General features: G+C 39.2%; 2 long non-coding RNA genes and 1 pseudogene across 5 annotated transcripts in view; 2 read left to right on the forward strand and 1 right to left on the reverse strand.

Moving 5' to 3' along the window:
* The window catches only part of LOC147911266 (uncharacterized), a 46,331-nt gene extending 41,274 nt beyond the window's left edge, over nucleotides 1–5,057 (forward strand). For 2 of the 3 annotated variants that reach the window (XR_015551328.1, XR_015551329.1), the window contains one exon: nucleotides 3,258–5,057. This is a non-coding gene — a long non-coding RNA (uncharacterized LOC147911266). The remainder of the gene's footprint in view (nucleotides 1–3,257) is intronic. The other variant, XR_015551330.1, reaches the window with a different exon arrangement.
* Nucleotides 5,058–16,869: 11,812 nt separating this feature from the next.
* On the reverse strand, nucleotides 16,870–17,787 carry LOC147911267 (uncharacterized). The gene is made up of 2 exons (XR_015551350.1): nucleotides 17,539–17,787; nucleotides 16,870–17,161 (listed from the first exon to the last, which is right to left on the reverse strand). It is a non-coding gene; the product is annotated as an uncharacterized LOC147911267 (long non-coding RNA).
* A 2,880-nt stretch (nucleotides 17,788–20,667) lies between these two features.
* Nucleotides 20,668–21,127, forward strand: part of LOC147911268 (peroxynitrite isomerase THAP4-like) — a 61,041-nt pseudogene continuing 60,581 nt past the window's right edge. Inside the window, exons 1-2 of the transcript XR_015551280.1 lie at nucleotides 20,668–20,871; nucleotides 20,990–21,124. The product of XR_015551280.1 is annotated as a peroxynitrite isomerase THAP4-like (transcript). The remainder of the gene's footprint in view (nucleotides 20,872–20,989; nucleotides 21,125–21,127) is intronic.

Raw genomic sequence — 21,127 nt, forward strand, 5'->3', positions numbered from 1 at the left:
CATGAGATGATAGAGAATTGTTCCCATTTCCCTTTCTACTTGAAACCTGAGGGATACATTTCCAACTACCTTTAAAAACTGCAGGTCCTTCTGAAACACATTTCAGTGCACTGGCTTACTTCAGCTTCATTTCATTGTTCCATCCTAAATTCCTTTCAGTTTGATCTATTTTCCTTTGTAATCCTTTTGTATTCCTAGATATTTAAAAGCTGCTCAAATCTATATTGGAGAAAAGTTGGGTTACAGTTCTTTCAGACAGCATGTAAACCCAATTTTTAGGGTTTCTACACAAAAAGTTTCTGCTGTGTTTCTACCAGCTCTCCTTCTATATTTTTTCCTGTGACAAAATTGCCTTTCTAAAAGCCAGTCCTCTGTTCATTCTCTTGGCCAGTCACATTTTCATAGAAAGATAAAGGACTGGATTTTCCAAAGATGCAACAAGAATGATCAAGTCCTGATCCACACCTAGATATGCTGTTCCTGTTCTCCAAGAATTTTAAAACTAAAGTTAATTATCTCTTTCATTTTATCTAAATCTATTAAGTAACCTTGGCACTGAGCCCCTAAACTGGTCCACAGGCTGCTTCAGGAGACACAAAACTCTCTCTCAAATGCTTGCATTCATGTGCTTAGTAGGTATTTTATTTATTTAGATCTTATGCCACAAAAGAGCTTCATTTATTCACTCAAATACTTAAGTATACACTATGTGCCCAAAGGTCTTGAAATGTTGGCAGTCTGCAAGTAAAACAGATATATATGAACAGATAAATTACACTACAGAAATAATTTGAATGAAAGAGATATGAATAAACTGCCGTGGGACTCCAGGAAAAGAACCACCATGGGGGGTGGACAGGGTTTGTACCATCTAAGTAAAGGAAAATGAAGATAGAGAACATAAAAAGAAAACAAGATAAACGAAAAGATTTTCTTCTTCTTAATGTTTCTGCCACCAACTTTTGGAGCACATTACTTGCTGATGTCCTTTCTAGCCAGTCTTATCCTTCAGCAGGCTTCTATAGACTTCAAAAATTCGATTGTACCAAGCTGGCCTTCTCCGTGGAGTCAATGCCAACTGTGTAGGGAGTCAGGAGGGGAGCCAAAGATTCACAGGAGTCGGCAGGCCTTCTGCAGCTCACTGGTGGGGAGGGGCACCGAGGCTTCACCTTGGCCTCTGTCTCCAAGTTCACATAAAGGAGGGTCGGTTCCTTCCTTGATATATGAAGGTGGAGATAAACATCTTTCTCAGATGGGATTATAGAAAAATTAAAGTAAGAACAATGAAAAAGACAGAGGAGGTAGCACCATGAATCTGAAGAAACTGGACATGTGAATTAGTAACCAGTAGGAAGAAGAGCTGAAGACAAAAAAAGGCAAAAAGCAAGTTCTCAATTTTCTAAGATGGAAATGTAAATCTTTCTTCTTCAAAAAGAAAAAAGTCATTGAACTCTTTCCTTTAAAATAAAATTGAAAGGGGTCACATGTTGCAAATAATGGTTTTAACCATGATGACACTACACAATAACGTGTAGCAATCAGTTGTTAAGTGCACTGCAAATAGTTCATTACTTAATAATTATGTTATCAAAGTTTGCAATTGATATATATATTTTAGTAAATAGTAGACTGTGTGCAAAGTTGTCACTATATTATTGATAGTGTCACTCTTACAACTGAAAACATGACTAGGAGGGAAAAGATGGTGTGACCTCAGATTGCTAGAGTCACAGCAAGAAAAGTCAAGAAAGTGCCATCAGGTCATTTGGACAAAATGACGCTATATAGCTGTTGGGTTTATAACAGATCTACTTGAGAAAAACAAGTCACTACATTAAATTATTTTCTACTTACCTCCATCACCCTCTCCAAGAACACATATTTTAAAATGAGACAATATATTACATGAAAAATTACTTGCTCTCTCATTTTGAAAACTACATCAAATAATGAAGAAAAAACTAGGTTACAAACATCCTGTTATCAGTTCCAACTACCATCTTTTACCAAACTAAAACTCTAATTATCACTAATTAACTTTCAATCTAGAGCTCCTCCAGTGTACAAAATCAATAACTTAAAATGTTTGATAACTTTTTTCAAATTGCCCTAAAATTTTAGAGGATAATATAAATATATCTCTTGGAAAAGTTGAGAAAGATAAAGACACTAGGAAAGGAAATGATGAAAATATTACCCCAATCGATGATGTAAAACACAAGATACGAACAACTGTTAAAAAGAATTCTCTATGAAATTGATCAATTCTACTATCTCTACACCTGGCTATTTCCTATCAGTAATTTGATGCATAAACAAATAGAATAGTGTATTTAATGGGATCAATTCTTTTAGTTGTGTGCTTTTCCTTTTAAAACTTTATATGCTTTTATGTGCTTGCTTTATTTTCAGACGGTGTCACATTAGAACACCCTCATCTCTGAATATCTTTGCATTATGGAACTCTACCTTGGCCCTTGATCAACTGTACTCAGAGTTATGATAAACTCAGAGACCTACATGGAACAATGTTTTCTACGTCTTATCTCCCATGAGTTGTTCATGTCAGGGGGTATAGTCCACCAAGTAAACACTAAGCAGTGTCTGAAAAGCATCGGATACTAAAAGGAGGACATGCATGGTTGGGTGTGGGCCCCCATTCAGTGCCTCAGTGCAAAGAAGAAAGAGGTAAATGCATCTCTCCAGAGACTGGGATAAAAACAGGAGGTTATGAGCACGAGGCTCCCTCTGAAGGCCTTTAAGCAGGGACCTGGAATAAAACTGTTTACACTGTGGAATATTGTTGGTTTTACAGGGAATTCATGAGGAAGATAGGACATGAAACAATGATAATTATAATAACAGCAGCAAACACTTCTACTGAACCAGGCACTGCATTCTGAATGTTAATTCTGTGCTTGAACATACATTAACTCCCATAACCCTCAAAATATCCCGATGTAGTAGATGTTATTCTTCTCATCATTTTATAGATGAAGAGACTGGGTACAGTAGCTAGAAAACTCACCCAGGTTACAAAGCTGATACATGGCAGAGCCCAAGCTCCGTGCTCTTATGTTATGCTCTTTGACTACAACTCCAAGTTAAGTCTCTAATGACTATCTTTCTTTCTATAATCCAATGGGGGAAAAATCAAAATTCTTAACTCTAACACCCATGTTATCATTTAGGAAAAGTTAGTGAGGAAGAGATTTATGAATAGTAACAGTGCTCTTCTATTTACTCTTCACTTATAGATCAGACATCAGTATTCCTGATCAGTCCACCAAGAAGAAACTGGGACTTTATTATGCCAAAAAGAAGAAAAAACAAGGAATAAAACAACCAAATTCCTTTATACATCATTACACAAATGTGATTCTTAATTCCATATGACAAATATAAAGTGCTTTCCTGGTTTGGGGCTCAATATAAAGCTGATGTTAATATCATGCTATCTTCCCAGCCAATAACACAAAATACTTTAAGACAACAAAAGGGAGAAAGACAAAAAACAACCCAACAGAAAAATAAATATTACATCTGAACGCTGTACAATTTTTTAAAGATTACTTAAGTGTTAGATTTAGTAAAATTTGTATCTCTATCTTGCCTCTCCCAGTTATCTCTGAAGGTAAAGAAAAGGAGTAAGAAAGGCACAAGGAAGCCAGTTAGGGAAGCGAGCTGGCGGGAAGAGGTGAGGTGGCCGCCCCTCTGCAGACGACAGACAGAAATCTCCCCTGCGAGCCGTCTCAGGCCTCACAAGATGTGGAGCTTTGACCTCGGGCAGTGGCTACAGCTGGACGCCAGCAGCAGTGCTTCTCAGACTTCAGTCTACACGGTAATAACTGGACAAGTCCAGTGTCCCTTCCCCGGAATTCTAACTCAGCAGCTTTGAAGTTGGGACATGAGAATTTTCCATTTAACAAGCCTACCAGTGATTTTCCTTGAGTTATCGGCAGATTATGACCAAAGGCATACCTTGAAGAGAAGCACAAACTCACTACCCAGTATGCACTGCACAGATACTTTGTGTCACACACTCTCAGAACATTCCCTGCTCCAGGGGTCCCACCTGCTTCAGCATCTTTGGGCCTGTGTTCTTCATCAGGAGGTTCCGAGGGTGGCAAAGCAGACAGGACTCACCTGGGAAACTGCCCTTCTGTGTAATTCAGTGAGCGCGTGGGCTGCCTGCAGCCCAGGTGTAAAGTGGGTCTTGCTATATTTAAAAATAAATTTCTTTTTAATTTTATTGAGGTCATATGGCTTATAACTGTGTAAATTTCAGGTGTACATTACTATATTTCAGTTCTGTATAGACTGGATCATGTTCACTGCCAATAGTCTTGTTTTCATCTGTCACCATACATATGTGCCCCTTTACACCTTTCCCTCTTTCCCTCTGGTAACTACAATCTGTACTCCTTATCTATGTGTTTGTTTATTTATTTTCCCAATATGAGGGAAATCAATCAGTATGTTTCTTTGTCTATCTGACTTGTTTCACTTAGTATAATACCGTCAATGTCCATCCATACTGTCACAAATGGCATGATGTTGTCTTCTTTATGGCTGAGTAGTATTCCATGGTATATATGTATATATATCACATCTTTATTCATTCATCCATTGATAAGTACTTGAGTTGCTTCCCAGTGTTGGCTATTGTGAATAATGCTGTGAAGAACATAGGGACACATACATTTTTTTGAATTACTGACTTCATATTCCTCGGATAAATATCCAGAGGTAGAATAGCTGGATCTTATGGTATTTTTATTTTTAATTTTTTGAGTAATCTCCATCCTTTTTTCCATAGTGGCTGCAGCAGTTTGCGTTCCCACCAGCAATGTATGAGGGTTCCCTTTTCTCCACATCCTCTCCAACACTTATTATTTTTTGTCTTTTTAATAATAGCCATTCTGATGGGTGTGAGGTGATATCTCATTGTAGTTTTGATTTGCATTGCCCTAATAATTAGTGACGTTGAACATCTTTCATGTGCCTGTTGGCCATCTGTATACCTTCTTTGAAAAAATGTCTTTTCATAACCTCTGCTCATGTTTTGATCAGGTCGTTCTTTTTTTTGTTGTGGAGTTGTATGTGTTCTTTATATATTATGGAAATTAACCCCTTGTCAGATATATGATTTGCAAATACTTTCTCCCAGTGGGTAGGTTGTCTTTTCATCTTGTTGACAGTTTCCTTTGCTGTGCAGAAACTTTTTAGTCTGATGTAGTCCCACTTCCTTATTTTTTCTTTTGTTTCCCTTGCCTAACAAGAGACAAAGACAGACATTATATAATGATAAAGGGGACATTCCACCAAGAAGACATAATACATTAATATACATGCACCTAACACAGGAGCAACAAACTATGTAAAGAAACTATTAACAGACTTAAAGGGAGAAATTGACAGCAACACAATAATTGTAGGGGACTTCAACACCCCACCCACATCAATGGATTGATCATCCACACAGAAAGTCAACAAGGTAACAGTGGCCTTAAAAGAAACATCAGACCAGATGGTCCTAATAGATATATAGAGAACATTTCATCCCAAAACAGCAGAATACACATTCTTCCCAAGTTCACATGGAACATTCTCAAAGATAGACATATGTTGGGAAACAAAGCAAGCCTCAATAATTCTAAGAAGACTGAAATCAGATCACGCATTTTTCTGACCACAATTGTATGAAACTAGAAATCAACTACAAGAAAAAATTGGAAAAGTCACAAATATTTGGACAGTAAACAACATGCTACTGAACAACTATTGGATCAATGAATAAATCAAAGGAGAAATCAAAATATACCTAGAGACAAATGAAAATGAAAAACAACATATGAAAACTTATGGGATGCAGCAAAAGTAGTACTAAGAGTGAAATTTATAGCAATAGAAGCCTAACTCAAGGAACGAGAAAAAGCCCAAATAAACAATCTAACACTGTACCTAAAAGAACTAGAAAAAGAAGAATAAACAAAGCCTAAAGTCAGTAGAAGGACAGAAATAAAAATCAGAGCAGAAATAGATGAAAGAGAGGCTAGAAAAAGAATAGAAACATTCAATCAAACTAAGAGCAGTTTCTTTGAGAAGATAAGTCTCTTCCTTTTGAGGTAGAGATGGCATGTGGGCAGAGATTATAAGATCAGAAAATCCAGACGCTCAGTCAGAGAACTCCCTGAACTTTAAGCATCTTTTAAGCAATTTTTTAGCATCTTTAATACATTCAAATATGCTGTCCCTTTAACATCTGTTTGAATACGTGTGGCAAAGTCAAAGGACAGGCTGTACTAGGCACCAGAGGATGATAATACCTTCCCTGCCTTCAACAACAAAAGGTCCAGGAAACTGACTTATCTTAGGTCCAAGTTGGGAACTGTTTGGGAGAAATATAGTGAAAAAGTAAATAAACCAGACAAGAATAAAAGAATTGGACAGAGATCTGCTAGCAAAGAAAACTTTTCCCAGCTACAGACAAATAGAATCTGGACAGAATGAGAAGGCTCATAACTACACCTGGCACCAGGGAGTAAAGTGGAAATCTCACAAAGGAGGCCACTTTGAGGCCTATAAACACCTTGCAAAACTACTCATTAGTATTTCAGAACAACAACATGTTTAGGATGTATGTGTTCAATATATGCATGTCCTGGGTTCTCCCTATGATATTTTCCTTACTTATATGTATATTTCGCTAAACCTTTGTTGATTATAAAGCAAAGCGAAGAGAATAAGAGTGTGGCAGAGGTAAAGAGCAAATTAAAAACAAAAAACATACTGTAGTCATCATGTTGAGACTATAAAGTAAACTGAATTAACTGATGGACAGGAGATGCTCTTTCTGTAATTTTTTTAACAAATTAAGAGATTCATAAAATATTCTTCAGCATTGACGGTAATATACAACGCATAGATGAGTTAGTTCAAGCTTTACCTTCAGGGACAGTCATTGACCCTAATAGAGAATTCAGATTCCAGGGGTCAGCTAGTCTTGTATCAGAAAGTGTCACATTTCAGAGCTGGCTGTGCGTTTCAGCTATTCACGTCTCTTTAAGCTAGTCATATCTTGATAAGCACCACAGGCTTTGCTACTTAGCTTACTGAATATCAGAAATAGCTTTTCATTGGTGAAATGAGTGGTTCGTTTAATTAGCACGAATTTAGAAATGAGCTCTCATTGGTGAAACTGAAAGAATTCTGTATATGTGCATTGGCCAAAATATCAGAGAATATCCTCATACTTAGAGGAAGAAGGTAAGACTCGGGCAAGGAGGATGTCAGGCGTGATGTCCTGACAGTGCTGCACCAGCTGCTGGTTTAGGAAAATGTCTCCCTGCCTGTTGCCAGCCATTAGGCACAGGATCCTGCCTCCTTCATATCTGTATCATGTGAACCTTTCATGGAAGGTGTAGCCGGGCATCTATCAGGGTAGCAAACTGCACATCCCCTGATGAATGGACTCTTGCCTAGAGCGCTTCATCATCCTAATACAATGATTCCACTCAGTCTTGGACATCGCTGGCTCCATATAAAACAGGCGGCACCAACAGCCAAAGGGATAAATGGTTTCACTTAGGATTCCACGTTCACCCCAATACAATGTATGCTATAAGCACTCTATACAACCCCATGTAAACTATATATATATGGAAAGTTCAGTTGGTCCTCCAGGCTTTCAGCCACACCCCAGGACTCTCACACATTACAGTGCTGTGATGTAATCTCAAAACCTCTCCTTCACCGCATGGCTCCAGTAGCAGAAAATAAGGAAAACACAATTTCTTTCATGGCTTTTTAGTGTCTACAGATGCCATCTCTTCAACCAGACTATCACTTATATTTTTCTACATGCCTCCTGTCCACCCCCCAAATTCATCTCTCCCTGTTTCTTGAGTCAAGCTCCACTTCTCTAGAAGGCCCTCCCTGGTCCTCCCCTCACAGAGTCTCATCAATCACTAAAGTCTGGTTGATGGCCCAGCTCACCTGGACCACTTCGGAATCAGCACACAAACACGGCACACCTGCACCCCTCGTTTTGACAATAATGTTGTGCTTTCTGGAAGGGTGGCGGCTTAACACTTTCCTGAGTGTATCTCATCTTCCCTCAAATGCACTGAAAGTCTCTTCAGCACGAGAAGTGTGCACACTTGTCCTGTCAATCCCCCCACTCTTGACAATGTGATGATGACTGCATAACAGCCACTTAATGTCTATTGAATGAACACGCTTGTCAGGTAGAAAAATAAAGGAGATGGCTTGTCAATATGAGCAGCAGCTGTAGCTGGTAATCTCATATTTTCATCATTTGCTTAACAAGGGACCAAAAGATACCCACAAACTTTGTGGGTTTCATTTCAAAAACCAAGGTAGAAAGTTATCAGTTATATTGAAATAATGGCAATTACAGAAGATAAAGAAAAATACTGAGTAGACAAAAATCCTAGGATATCATCAATACTGGCGCCCAGACAGATCTCCTAACTTTACAAGGCCTCAGCGTTCTCATCAGGAAATCAGGAATGATACCCGCTCTGGCCCTGTTCATAGGGCTGGTGTGAGGCAGGAGCAAACACTATGCGGAAAGAGCTAAGACGATGACAGCTGTTATTCAGAAATAACACACCAGGAGTACCACTCCTTTTGACATTTTAAAAATCTACGTTTAGGGCCGGCCCCGTGGCTTAGCGGTTAGGTGTGCGGGCTCCGCTGTTGGCGGCCCGGGTTCAGATCCCGGGCGCGAACCGACGCACCGCTTCTCGGGCCATGCTGAGGCCAGGTCCCACATACAGCAACTAGAAGGATGTGCAGCTATGACATACAGCTATCTACTGGGGCTTTGGGGGAAAAAATAAATAAATAAAACAAAAAAAATCTATGTTTAGTTAGAATAATCACACATTATTTCCTGTATTTAAAAATTTCTCCTCGGAGGAATTCAAAGTCATCACCATATGTCCACATCAAGGCCTCTCCAGAACCAGTGCTGAATCTTTGCTTTATTGTGAGAAGCTAGTTGAGCTAGCTTGAGACTCCAGAGCTTTCTTGGCATTTGTGCTGATTGTCGCTGTTTTTCATTCACTTAATAAATTTGCTGTGGCATTTCCTCGACCATTGAGGCATGTCTTTTTCTCTGCTGTGTTTCTGTTTAGCATTTCAGAAATGTAGTTATTGGGGCCGGCCCCAATAACTGCTCGGGTTTTGGGGGGAAAAAAAAGGAGGAGGACTGGCAATAGATGTTAGCTCAGAGCCGGTCTTCCTCAGCAAAAAGAGGAGGATTAGCATGGATGTTAGCTCAGGGCTGATCTTCCTCCCAAAAAAAAAAAAAAGAAATGTAGTTATTTTCCAAGTAGGGTAATAAGCTCCTTGTCTGCAGACACTATATCCTATAACCCCTGTTTTCCCCAGGATATTACATATTCTGTATACATAACAGACACACAATGAGTACTAAGGAACTGATAAATAAATGGCAAGCAATAGGATATATTGGAGCACATGAGAAAGCCATTTGGGGTAAAACTAATTTGGCCAGAGTTTGTTTTTCCAAAAGGGCCTGTCGCCTGCATTGTGTATCTGCTTTCCCATGTCCCAAAGAGAAGAGAATATGCCCTTAAGATAAGGATGCCCTCATTGGCATTACCTTAAGCATGAGCATTTCTCCCTAAGCTAGGATTTGCTTGCTGCAGTCATCCTGTGACCACCTAGTTCGAGACAACAGACCTGACACCAGCCAAGCCCATCGAGACAGCAGACCTGCTCCCTGCTGTGTCCATCAATAGCTATTCTGGCAGGGCAGTCTGACAGGGCGATCTTGTCGCTATAGTAAAAGGGACATTACAATCCTATGTGATACATGCTCTTTGACAGCATATAACCGCTCTGTACACCCCACTTCGTTGATGCCCTTCCTTCCTTAGGGAAGGAAGGCCCTGGGCCATGGTCCTCAAAAGGCGGCTCATAATAAACTCACTCCAATTTTGATTTATACATTGATTATGGATTATTTATGTAGACATTTGTTGGTGTAGTCATGGCAGGATTTCAGAGAAACCCACCAGAGACCACCTGGAATCTACACTGAACTGGCATTGGGTACCAATAGGGGCCCACTGTGCCCTCCAGATCACTGCATTCTTCAGGTGACCCCAGTGAGTTCTCCTGAAACCTGGACCTCCTTATTGTAAGTCAACAGTTCAGAATTTATTTGAGCTGTTTTCAAGGCTTAAGGCTAGGTGTCTTAAGGGTGGGTGTACTGGTACATAATCTAGGTTAGAGGAACCTAGGGGGGAATTCCTAGGAACGAGAAACCCAGGGGGAATTTCCTAGACCAGGGGAGGCTAGGGGGCACTTTTGGAGTGAAGGGGCCAGGCTGACCTTTTTAATTTGGCTTAAAATTGGAAAGAATTGTGTTTATAAGGTCTGAACAAAACTTCTTGATAGAGAAATGAGAGACTGAATCTGTTCAGCTGTGAAAAAAAGGGACATTGCTCCTCCTGGCCTTTTGGGCATTCTCAGACCTGAAGCTGTAAAACTGCTAGAAGAAAACATAGGGAAGAGGCTCCTCGACATTGGTCTTGGCAATAGTTTTGTGGATATCCCACCAAAACTGCAAACAACAAAAGAAAAAAATCAACAAATGGGACTACATCAAACTTAAAATCTTCTGCCTAGCAAAACAAACAACCAACAAAATCAAAAGGCTGGGAGAAAAGTTTTACAAACCATGTATAGATAAGGGGTTAAATATCTAAAATTTATAAAAAATTTATACAACCCATAACAAAATTTATAATGAACTCATACAACCCAATAACAAAAAAGCAATCCAATTGAAAAATGGGCAAAGGACTAAGTAGACATTTGTCCCAAGAAGACATCCAAATGGCCAACATGTACATTAGAAGGAGATCAATGTCACTAATCATCAAGGAAATGCAAACCAAAACCACAAAGATCCATCCCCTCACACCTGTAAGGATGGTGATCATCAAAGAGACAAGAGATAATAAGTGTTGGCAAGGATGTGAAGAAAAGGAAACCCTTGTGTGCTGTTCATGGGAATTTAAATTGGTGCAGCCACTATGGAAAAGACAGTGGAGGTTCCTGAAAAAATTAAAAATAGATACACTTCAGTATATTTATCCAAAGAAAATGAAAACACTAACTTGAAAAGATATATGCAACCCTGTGATTATTACAGCATTATTTATAATAGCTAAGATATGGAAACAACCTAAATGTCCATCAATAGATGAGTGGATAAAGAAAACGTGGTATGGGCCGGCCTGGTGGCATAGTGGTTAAGTGTGTGTGCTCTGCTGTGGCAGCCCGGGGTTCAGATCCCGGGTGCGCACTGCCTCACCACTTGTCAGGCCATGTAGTGATGGAGTCCCATATAAAGTTGAGGAAGGTGGGCACGGATGTTTGTCCAGGGCCAGTCTCCCTCAGGAAAAAACGGAGGGTTGGCACATGTTAGCTCAGGGCTCATCTTCCTCACAAAAAAAAAGTAAAGAAAATGGGGTATATACTTACAATGGAATATTATTCAGCCATAAAAATGAAAAAATCTTGCCATTTGCAATGTCATGGATGGACCTTGAGGTCATTATGCTAAGTGATATAACTGAGACAGAGAAAGATAAATACCATTTGATCTCAGTTATACATACAATCTGGCTCTCCAGTTTCTCACCAAACTGCCACTGGCAGGCCGAGTCAAGTACCAGTATTCTTTAGTGAATCCAAGGGAATGCCTCTCAGAAAAGGCTTTTAATTGCAGTGTGTCTTGGAATTTGTGTGTGAGACAGTCTTAATTCCTAGAGCTGAGGGAGGTTCTGCACAGTTTCAGATCCAGAAATGGAAGACAGAGATAGTTTGACTCAGCTCTAGGGACAAGCCTCTAAGGGCTCTGCAGTTTCTTGCCAAACTGCCACTGGCAGGCCGAGTTGAGAACTGGCTTTCTTTAGTGAATCTGAGGGAATGACTCTCAGAAAAGGTTGGTAACTGCAGTGTGTCTGGGAAGTTATGTGTGAGAGAGCCTTAATTCCTAGAGCTGAGGTAGGTTCTGCACAGACTCAGTTTCAACAATGGAAGACAGGGAGAGTTTGGCTCAGCTCTAGGAATAAGCCTGTAAGGGCTCTGCAGTCTTCTTGCCAAACTGCCACTGCCAGGCCGAGTGGAAAACAGGCGTTCTTTAATGAATCCGAGGGCATGTCTCTTGGAAAAGGCTTGTAACTGCAGTATTAGTGGTGGCTGTGTGCCTTGGCAGTTCTGGTGAATGGCTGAAATTCAGTATTCAGATTATTCAATGCCATGATTTGGGATGTTCAAACAGAAACGGAGGCCCCTGTTCTGTGCCCAGATGGGAATTTATAGAGATATCATGAAGAGAGGTTCAAATTCAGTATACAAAATTCAGTTGATTTTCTATATACCAACAAATAATTGGAATATGAAACAATACCGTTAACAACACACACACATACACAAAGAAATCCTCAAGTGTAAATCCAATAAAATATTTACAGATATCTGTGGAAAAAAAATATGAGACACTCTTAAAAGCAATAAAGGAAAAAATAAATCAATTGAGATATATTCCTTGCTCATGATCAAAAGTCACAATATTATTAAGATGTCAATTCTTCTTAAATTGATCTAAAGATCCTGTGCAATTCCAATAAAAATCTCACCAAGCTATTTTGTAGATATTGAAGAACTCATTTGAAACCTTGAGTGGTCTAGACAATCCTGATGAAGAACAAATTGATGAACTCACACTTCTCAATTTCAAGATTAATTACAAAGTCAAGAGACTGCGATATTTTACAATACTACAATAATCAAGAGACCGTGATTTATTTTTTATAATTTTATTTATTTATTTTTTTCCCCCAAAGAACCAGTAGATAGTTGAATGTCATAGCTGCACATCCTTCTATTTGCTGTATGTGGGATGCTGCCTCAGCATGGCCGGAGAATCCGTGCTTCGGTGCACGCCCGGGATCTGCAACCGTGATATTTTAAAAATAGGGCCGGCCCCATGGCTTGGCAGTTGGTTGTGCGCGCTCTGCTGCAGGTGGCCAGGGTTCAGATCCCGGCCTCACCCCGACGCACTGCTTTTCCGGCCATGCTGGGGCCGCATCCCACGTGCAGCAACTGGAAGGATGTGCAGCTGTGACATACAACTATCTACTGGGGCTTTGGGGGAAAAATAAATTTAAAAAAATTAAAAAATAAATAAAAAATAAAAAAATAAAATGAATAGACAGAGAGGTAAATGAAAAATCATGGAAAGTCCACACAAAGACCTCTGCAAATACAGACAACTTGATCTTGGTCAGGACAATAAATGCACTCCAACATAAAAAATAATAGTCTTTTAGGTCTTTAGTCTTTTAGTCTCTAGTCATCATCAACCATGGTGATGATACAAAAGGATGACCCTATGGAAATAAATGAACAAAGACACAAACTTTGCACCTTAGACATAAATTTACTCAAAATCACTCATCAACTTAAAATAAAATGCAAAACTGTAAAAATCATTCTGGGAAACAGGAGAAAATCTTCATGATTTATAGTTTGATGATTAGTTTTCATATACAACACAAAAAGCACCATCCATGAAGAAAATAATTGATCATGTGGACTTGGTTGAGTTTAAACTATCCAATCTGGGACAGACGGCATTCACAGAGTGGAAATACAAACTCCTGACTAGGATAATACATTTGTAAAACACATATCTGCAGAAAGACCTGTATGCAAAATATTCAAAGAACCAATCAAATACTGCAACAAGAAAACAAACTCCCCAAATTAAAATAAATAGACCAAAATATGAATAGACAAGTTACCAAAAATATATATATACATGGCAAATAAGCAAATATAAATTTCTCAACAACAAGAAATTATTGGAAAATAAAATGCATTGTGCATTAAGAAAAAGCAAATTAAAACACCAATGAGATACTCTACTCTTCTAGTAGAATAGCTAAAACCCAAAAACTGACAATACTAATTACTGGTGAGGATGTAGGACAATAGGAAATCTCATTCACTGCTGATGGGAATACACACAGTACAACCTCTTAAGAAGACATCTTGCTAATTCTTGTGAAGCTAAATATAGTGTCACTATATGGTGCACCAATTGTGCAGCAGTGTATTTCTCCAACTACTGTGAAAATATACATCCACACACAGACCCCTAAGAACATCTAAAAAGCAGCTTTATTCACAGTGGCCAAAACCTAGAAGGAACCAATATGTCCTTTAACAAGTGAATGACACCCAAGCGTGGGACACTGAGTGAAGACACTTGAGGCACACATGGGCTACAGGCACAGGGTAAGGAAACACACGAGTTCAGACAGGGGCTAGAGGAACAGTAAATGAAAACACTGGTTGTCTAGATAGGCTGGAGGCACAGAGAATGTAGACAAACACGAGCTGGCATGGGCTGAAGCACAGCGGACAGACATGCTCAGGGATGGAAAGGGATGCAGACACATGGAATGAGAGAGGCATGTGTGGTCTGGTATAAAATGTGGGCACAGGAGATAGAGACACTAGAGGAAAGTATACGCGCTGCAGGTAATTGAGAGAACGACATGAGTTGTCTGACATGGGTTTTAGAGAGAAGGGATGGAAACTCATATGGGTTGGCAAGGGCTACAGGAACAAGGAATGGAGAATTTTGAGAGGTGGTATGGACAGAGGGGAGAGAAAATCTTGACAAAACAAAAGGGCAGACATGGACTGCAGTCATATGAGATGGTGACACTCGACACAAGATATGAGCTTCAGGTAGAGGGATGGAGACACACAAAGGCTGGCATGGTTGCAGATCATGGGCTGGAGACGCTATGGGGCAGACATGGCTTGCAGCACAGAATTTAGAAATACACTAGGGAAGACAAGAGATACCAGCTACATCTGTATGTAGCCTTAAATGAATGTATGAGTATGGAAGAAAGACAGGAAATCCACAATCTCAGCTTCTGTCTCAAGAATTAAAAGAGAATAACACTGGAAAAAATACAGATAGGAAACAATAATAAAGATAAGAATCAATGAAATAGAAAAATACTAAAGAAATAAATCAGGCTAAAAGTTATTTTCAAAATATTAATAATGTTAATAAACCACTAGCAAAACCGATTAAGGAAAAGAAAAAGAAATGAAACACAAATGACCAGTATCAGAAATCAAATAAGAAGTATTCTCTACAGAGTGCTTAGATCTTAACGAGATACATCATTTTGTGAAATACTTAGCACTACGAATTAGACAGCAAAGGTCAAAATTCACTTTATAAAAAATCCATATACTGAAACTGACACACAAAAAAACATAAAATAGGAAAACTCACATATCTACTAAATAAATTGAATTGTTAGATGGTTAAACCAACTAACCAACAAGAACAACAAACACTTTCCACAAGCAAAACTCTAGGTCTGGGATTATTAACTATTCCAGACAATAGAGGGAGGATGGAAGGAAAGGTTCAGATTCCAGATTAGACTGAACACAAAACTAATATATTTTATTCACATTGAATACAGTACAAAGATGATTCTTTACCACACAGGACCTCTGAAGTCACCTTTCCACTATACTACCCAATAAATTGAACCTAGAGAAGAACTGGAGAAAAAAAGCACAACACTTATAAATATATATATATTTTTTATAATTTTATTTATTTATTTTTTCCCCCAAATCCCCAGTAGATAGTTGTATGTCACAGCTGCACATCTTTCTAGTGCTGTATGTGGGACGAGGCCTCAGCATGGCCGGAGAAGCTGTGCGTCGGTGCGTGCCCGGGATCCGAAGCCATGGGGCCGGCCTTATTAAATATTTTTAATACAGTAAAGAAACTGAGGTTATCTAACCAGAAGAGGAAAATGCTAATAGGTGACATTTACCATCTTCAATGTATGAGGAAGTCCAGAGAAGGCTAAATTTAAAAAGTGGATATAAAGTGAAAATTATTTAAATAACACAAAGAAAAATTTTATTATATGGCAAAGTAATATAGCAGACAATCAACCAATCAATAAAAACCAATTAATTAATGTATATCATTGATTAGAGATATCAGAACTGATTTCTGGAGTTAGTGGAGCATTTGTCCCTGGAAACTTCTCAGAAACAAACATTAAGGCATTTGTCCTGGATAGACTTTAGACCTTCTCCTGCTGGGGCTCAAGGCCCCTTCAAGTTTCTTCTGTAATTTTACTCTATTGCTAAATTAAATGAGAGAAGGCATAGTGAAGTCAAATATAAGTGTGGTCTGGGGGGTTCATTAGAGGAGTGGTGGAGAAACAGTAAACACACCTGGGATGCCGTAGGGTTCTGAGAAGCAGAGCAATAAAAGTCTGTAAAGGGCTTGAGACATATTAGGTCCTCAGTAAATAACCATTGTTATCACTAATAATTCATTTCCAATAGTGTAGATAAAAGAAAGTGGGCTATTCTGTCAAAAAAATCTTCCTCAAAAATGTCTTAATTGACTGAAGATTAAATAATCAAAGCTGGCTTTGTTTTTAATATTCTTTTCTAGCCAGGTAGGGGTTGACGGAAGCAAGCAAAGGAATTGGGCGACACTTAGGAGAGTCACAAACCTTGAACTCAGAGTAATCTTTGCTTTAGTCTCTGAAAATTCAGGAGCCTCTAGATCCAAATGTCAACACATTCAAGTTGTTGGTGAATCTTGATTAAGATTTTGATAGTTTTGGCTGTCTGCTCTAGCAAAGCATCCTTTGAAACCTAAGATTTCTAAGCCGGTGGTTCTCAATGTGTGGCTGGTCAGCAGCATCACCTGGGAAATGATCAGAGATGTAAATTCTTGGGTCCGCCATCCTACTGGATCACAAATTCTGGGATGGGCTCAGCATTCTGTGTTGTAGGGGACCTCCACACAGTTCTAATGCACACTGGAGTTCGAGAACCACTGTATTAGGAGAAGCCAGTCCTAGGTACAACATAGGGTTAGCGTGGATTCCTCTCTCACGAGGGCTTCTCCTGAGGCCCCATGGCCAAAATAAGGATTCTTTTTTATGGCCATAGGAAGAAGTATCGGCTCAACTCCAGGTAGCCTTCTTCAGGAATTTTTCCAATATGACCAGGAGCTCTGAAATTTGGATTCAAAAAAGAAAAAAATATAAAAATTGGCTCAACGTTCAAGAAATTTTCCTGCTTTAGATTGAGGGTGGAGAAGTAGCTGAAATAGAGAAAAATTTCCCAGAACACTGATCTATCATTTCTTGATGGAAACCACTGAGTACCTTCAGTGGAACTAAACAATGACCAGGAAGGTTATGGTTAGTCTGATGTGTTAGAGGAGAAAGAAACACAAAGATAAAGCAAAAAAAAAAAAAAAAATAGGAGAGAGGAAGAGTAAGGAAGGGAGATAGACACAGCGACCATCAGTCAGAGGTGGTGAGAGGAGGGGGAAGGAATAGAAGATGCAGAGGGAGAGAAGCAGCTGCCGCTCGGTAGGAAACATACCTGTTGACACTGTGCACGTGTGGCTTTCATAGAAAGGTGTAAGGTTTCTAAAAAGCAAAGAAAATAAAAACAAATCCATCCAATATAGTAACTTGTCCTAAATATTAATTGATCAGGTCTGATCACGCTGATGTCTTCCTTCTCCTTTATTTCATTCCTGTCTCAAATTCTATGTCCTGCCCTTGTCTAAGGCTTCAGAAACACACCACAATTCAAACTGTCACAAGGTGAACTTTTAAATCATTTCATCTTCTTCTTCCTTGCCCTTCTGCACAAAATAGATGCCCTACAGTGTTAGCTCACCTTTCGGTGCCTTTCAAAAAATCTTTAAACACTTTATTCTTAACAATACTGCTTTAGATTCACAGAGAATTGAACAGATAGTATGTCGGGAGAGGGAGAGAGTCTCCCTCTGCCCTTTCCCTTAAGGTTCTTATGGCTGGCCAAATAACTAACAAGACAGGTTAGCAGGAGAAAATAATACCAAGTTTAATAACGTGTATACATGGGAGAAACTCAGAAATGAGCAACTCGTCACTCTGTCTAAGCTGCTTGCTTAAGTATCGCAGCTAAAGGCGAGGAGCGTGTTGGGGCGGGTAGTGGCTTGGGACTTCAGAGGGCAGGAAAACAATTCTTTTCAGGGTCATCTATAGATAATGTGGTCAGGAGACACAGAGTTTTTGATAAAAGAGGCTTGGTGCCTTTCCTATTGTAACCTCTATCCTACATTATCTTTACAGCCATCATGATAGAAGATCTGTTCCAGGAAGGAGCCACCATGTATAAATTCTTTAGGCAGTTAGTGGGGGAGGTCAAATGTCCCTCAGAGAAAACAATCAAGGTAAAGAGATATATTTCAGGGTGGCCAAATCTTGATCTCCCACAGTACATAGAGCTCCATACACCCACCGTACTGCCTCTCCCCTCTCTCCCAAGCGCCATCTCCGCTGTTATTAACACCTTGCATTAGTGTGATACGTTTGTTATAATGAATGAACAATATTGAAACGTTGTTATTGTTGGGGAAGTGAGAGAGAATCTCCCTCTGCCCTTTTCCTTAAGATTCTTATGGCTGCCCAAATAATTAACAAGACAGGTTAGCAGGAGAAAATAATATCAAGTTTAATAACATGTATACATGGGAGAAAGCAGGGACATTGCGTTTCTCAACACAATAGCAGAAATTCTCGTCTTAAATACCATGTTCAGCTAATGATAAAGGAGGATGTTGGGGGTGGGGAGAGTCAGTTACAGGAGATTATCACTAAAGCACAGTAAACAAGAGTAAGGCTGTTATGCAGATTTAAGACCTCATTTTTCACATTGATAAGTTTCTAGGAATGAGGTCATGCCCTCTTCCCAAATACAGAGAGGGAGATACCTTTACAAATGGAGATTTCCCGTATAAATGTAAATGTCTGTCTGGCAACTCCTTGCAGGGCCATCCAAAGAATGTGGCCAGAGACAGAACTTCTGAGAAGATGGGCTTGTTGGTGCCTTTTCTATTGTAACATCTATTACACATTATATTACAGCCATCAGACAGAAGATCTGTTCCAGGAAGGAGTTACTATGTCAAATTCTTTAGGCAGTTAGTGGGGGAGGTCAAATGTTCTCAGAGAAAACAACCAAGGTAAAGAGATAGATTTCAGGTGGCCAAATCTTGATCTCCCACATTATGAACTACAGTCCCTAGATTAAGGGTCACTCTTTGTGTTGTACAGTTACATGAGTTTTGACACACATATAGTGACATGTAGCCACCATTATGTACAGAACAATCTCACCACCCTAATAATCCTCTGAGCATCAGGTTATCTCTTAGTGGCTTTTTAAAATATTAACAGTTGTCAGAATGACATAAATTTTTACCACAAAAAATGTTCCACAGGTGTTAAGTTTTGTTAGTCTCACTATTATGATCACTATGAGAAATAATGAAAAAAATGAACTCCTATATAAACAGCAAAAATCACAGAATTTTAAAGATAAAAAAGATCTGGAAGATTAGGAAATCCTACATTCTTCAAGACCCTGCCCTCCAGTCTCTCAGCTTTCTGTGTCTTTTATCTGCCGACTCCACTGAGGAGAAAGAAATAAATCGATAAAGAAAAACAAAGCAAAAAACAAATTTTGGTTCTAAGTAGTCCTCTTGAGCCTGAGTTAATCAAGCATGGATTCTTTTTTACTGCCTATTTGCATCAGGAACATAATTACTAGCTAGAGCCTAATTTGAGAATATTCATTAGAAATGAAAGATGTCATATCTAAGAACAGAATGGAATTCACTGAGGCTTTATTCTTGGGATATTTGTAGGATGAAGTCAGGACATGCTGTGAGAGTGATAAATAAGTTCTATATATTTTTCTTCTCCAAGACCATGGATTTCAGCCACACTTTATACCCATGTACTTTGCAACAATGAAAAACAATTAAACACTGACCTTGAATATTTTGCCCTCAGATACATTAGTCTTTAAAATATAAATTGAGCAATTTTAATCTAGATGAGTGAAAGACTATGGACATTTCTAGAATGTCACGTTAGGTCCTTTAGAAGTGAAGAATTGACTTTATAAAGCATTTCTATTCCTTCTCATACCTTGACAATAGTGCTACTGTGACTCTGTTTTAAAGAGGATAATGGCAGGCTTTACTTTGATTTGCACCTTTTTGTTTTAAGTACATTTACTTAATATTTCTCAGTCTCTTGAAAACTTTTATCATTAAGCTCAACCTTCATTTAAATCACCAGACCTATTTGATGAAGGCGACGTGAATATTTACTTGCAAACTCCTTAGAAAATTACTAATTTAACCTTACTTCAGATGATCCATTGTAGAACTCAAACTGGATTTCCCAGGACCCTCAGAACGGCTCATAACTATGTGTTTGTACATTTATCTGGGAAGATATTATCTAAGGGTAATTGTTCTTCCCAAATGCTTTCTTTACCTCAAACAGCAATACTTCCAAAGTTTTAATGAAAATGTGGCCAATTTGGTGAAAACCAAGTGACTTGTTTGTTTTTGCATGCCAATGAGATTAAGAAAATAAGTATTTTAACTATTGTTATTGATTATAAAAATCAGAACTTAAGGAAACAAACTTCTTTGTCCAAAGACATTTCTGCAAGTGAAATCGTCAGAAAAACTGACAGCTAGCCTCCCATTTTAACCACTCAACCATAAGAAATGTAATATGGTGGGCAAACATGTGAGCGTTGTCACCTGCACGAGTCCCCAACGCTGTGGCCCCATCACGGCCACAACTCAGAGGAAGGAGCCGGCAGAGGGGAGACAGCTGTGCCCTCAGCGTCCTTCCTTCCTAGGTCAGAACTCAGTCCCAGCTGCTCACTGTCTAGTCTTCTGGGGAAGCAGATAATTCTTCTGGGGACACGACACATCAGGTGTTAAGGATGTCATTGTTCTTTTTTAAACAAATGTTAGATCATGTAACGTGCTTCTCAGGACAGGAGGAGCCGCCTCAAGGGAAGGCAGATCTTCTCCAGGAACTGATGGTCATCCAGGGAGAGCAGAGTCAAGGACTGCAGAGTGCCAGCCAGCTCCCGCTCTCCCTCTCAGGTA

This window comes from Ceratotherium simum, unplaced genomic scaffold (assembly GCF_057802395.1).
Source record: "Ceratotherium simum simum isolate JZ-2026a unplaced genomic scaffold, ASM5780239v1 HiC_scaffold_44, whole genome shotgun sequence".
Classification (NCBI taxonomy): domain Eukaryota; kingdom Metazoa; phylum Chordata; class Mammalia; order Perissodactyla; family Rhinocerotidae; genus Ceratotherium; species Ceratotherium simum.